Genomic DNA, 2994 nt, shown 5'->3' with positions numbered 1-2994 from the left:
AATTGGCATTCAACGATTAAAATATAGCAATATGTTTTTTACTTGCCATATATCAAATATCAAATAGTTGGGAACAGTTCGTGTCTATGTGTGCCCATGCATACATACATAAGTACAAGCATATGTATCTATGCCTGTATATGTATGAAGCATGTAAATACAAAACAACAACAACAACTTCAAGTTGTTGGCTCGCTCATCTTCTTTCGTTTTGACCATTTAATGTTAATTGCAAAGGCAAAACGCCAAAAGTTTACAGTTACCGACACTAAGCAACGACTGCGTATGCGATAGTAAAGCAGAAACCGAATAACGGAGCTACGTATATTCTGCTTCGCATTGCGGGCAGATGTATGTATGTATATGATTTGTTCTTATCGATCTCAATAAATAATTAGATTTTATTATTTAAATATTCTGCTTATTGCATTCAAACTTCGATATTTTGATGGTATCGGTGGCTTCAACTATCGAAAGTTTTACTCTAGCAAATTGAGATGAGAATTGTCAGTGCTTTTTGATCGTGGCTCATCGCTGCACGGCATTGACACGAGTGCCGTGTTTCATATTCCGAGTTTGTGCGTGACCGTATTGACTCAAATGTGAATTTAAAATTAGGATATACCCTTATAATTATTCCCCTTTTTTGCACATAGTCTATCTTAAAACGTTGCGTTATCTCTATATATAAAACAGTTTGTCCTGACTAATTGGTGATCAACGCACAGCCCAAACGGTAAAAGATGAAATTTGGACTCAAGTATCCTTTCATAGCCTAAGAAAGGCTTTTGGAAAATTCTAGCTCCAAAGGGGGGAAACCGAGCTTTAAAAAATATTAGTTATAGTGGTTATGTTCGTTTAACGAAATAGTTTGGCAAGAACAAAAATGTAACGGACTACTGAACAATTGTTTGTCAAGAACAGAAAATGTTCATTTAAATACCTTAAATGCCTTCCTACTGGTAACTTATAAGGTGAAAACATATGAGTAGGTTATGCACACACAAAATAAATACAATTGGAAACATTATATTGAGCCGGGTTAAGACGGGCATAACCTGCTAGTTCTTTATAAAGTTCCACTTCATTATTATTTACTTCACTGCTGTAAGACAATTTTTGTTTAACTAAAATAGGAGATATATAAATTAAAATATTAGTATTACATCTAACTTTATTTATAATAATCAAGATACCTTACCAGAATCTTTTTGAATGTTTTCTTTATTAACGCCACCATCAGAGGTTTGGCCCTCTGAAATTTAAATTCCCTTTAGTACTGTCAATTTTCTTGAAATATTTGCTTACAGCAATATTACTCAAGTAATTTACTTACCTAATTCTTTATAAAGTTCCACTTCATTATTATTTACTTCACTGCCGTAAGACAATTTTTGTTTAACTAAAATAGGGTATATATAAATTAAAATATTAGTATTACATCTAACTTTATTTATAATAATCAAGATACCTTACCAGAATCTTTTTGAATGTTTCCTTTGTTAACGCCACCATCAGAGGTTTTGCTCTTGGCCTCTAAAATGGAAAAATTTAATTAAAAATTAGTTTTTGTTTGCCACTCTTTTATATCGGTGAAAAAAATTTTATACTTACTGTATAACGCCTCATTCATCTTTTTGCATAGGCCTTCGAGAAGTTCTTTTGATTCTACATAAACGTAAATATGTACATACGAATGTATATAAGTATGTGTGCATGTTAGTATGACCAAATTTACGATGCAACTTACCACTGGAATTAATAATTTCTGCTTCAAAAGTAGCTCCATTTATTTTTGTTAAACAAATGTTTTTTGATATTATTTTACATTTCTTTTTCTCAAAAACGTACAACTTTCCGCACTTTATTAAGTAAAACATTTTTAGTTCCGAAGAAGGTAACACAACCGATTTTTATGACGTTCACTTGCTGAGTGATCATCAAACAATGCAGAGAAGGCAGAGCTGACAATTCTAACGGTTCTTTTATTCTTTACTATTCATTCAAGGCCATTCCAGTGCAGTGCACACTGGTACGAATGTACAGTATGTCAACAAATTGTTTGCAATAGATATATTGTATAATATAAAGGAGACTTGCATCTTTTTTAATTTGCTAATTACATTTTAAGATAATATAATTTAAGATTGATTCAAATAAAAAACTTACTTATTTGTTCAATGCCATTAGCATTTTTGGCAACAATTATTGTCATCAATGATAAGAATAATCATTTGCACGAATAATTATAATTGTAAAAGTTTATTCACGAGTAATTTATACGCATATTAATATTAAAACAAGGAAGAACGCTACAGTCGAGCAAGGCCGACAGTAAAATACCCTGTTCCCAGACTAAGTTCCGGCACCAAGTTATACATACACATGTATGTATGTGTCCGGATGTGGGCGAAGTACTGTAGTGAATTTATTTCTCTAACAACTTTTCTTTCGTATAATAATTATAGAATTTTAATGAAATTGTAATATTATAAAAGAAAAATTTTGATGGATTATAACTGAACATTTACATAAGAATTGTGTTTTTGTGATTCTATGCGTGTATGTATGTACATATGTGTCAGCATCAAAAAAATTATAAAATACATATGTACATATGTCTGTATGAACTCAAAGATCTCAGAAAGTATAAGTCTTAGAATAACCGAAGAGAAAGTACGAGTTTGAGTTTTTTTCCGACAATATATTGTTATCGAAAATTCTTCAAAACACTTAAAAATTTGTTTACTTTTTAATAAATATCCTCTGAGAAATATCCACTGTGTCGCCAAAGAAAGAGAAGGCAACCAAAGCATGTGTCGCGCGCAGTTGGGTATTCATATATTTCAGCTCTACTTTTAACGTTCTTTCTCTAACGTTAGGCTTCTAGCACTGATTTAGCGTGGCCTTGGCATTTTTTATTTGGCGGAAGAAATAAAACAAGTGGAATAAAATACTACATTAAAATACTCTGTACATGTGTGTAGAATATTT

At 31.4% G+C, this 2994-nt stretch overlaps 1 long non-coding RNA gene across 1 annotated transcript; it reads right to left on the bottom strand.

Moving 5' to 3' along the window:
• Nucleotides 1-1497: 1497 nt before the first annotated feature.
• On the bottom strand, nucleotides 1498-1884 carry LOC115630002. Its single transcript, XR_003995971.1, has 3 exons — nucleotides 1751-1884; nucleotides 1615-1668; nucleotides 1498-1536 (listed from the first exon to the last, which is right to left on the bottom strand). It is a non-coding gene; the product is annotated as an uncharacterized LOC115630002 (long non-coding RNA).
• Between the last annotated feature and the right edge of the window lie 1110 nt (nucleotides 1885-2994).

Source organism: Scaptodrosophila lebanonensis, unplaced genomic scaffold, assembly GCF_003285725.1.
Source record: "Scaptodrosophila lebanonensis strain 11010-0011.00,11010-0021.00 unplaced genomic scaffold, SlebRS2 tig00000202-arrow-arrow-pilon, whole genome shotgun sequence".
NCBI classification, from domain to species: domain Eukaryota; kingdom Metazoa; phylum Arthropoda; class Insecta; order Diptera; family Drosophilidae; genus Scaptodrosophila; species Scaptodrosophila lebanonensis.
Note: the sequence above shows the minus strand (reverse complement) of the source record. Positions and strands in the feature narration are given on the sequence as shown.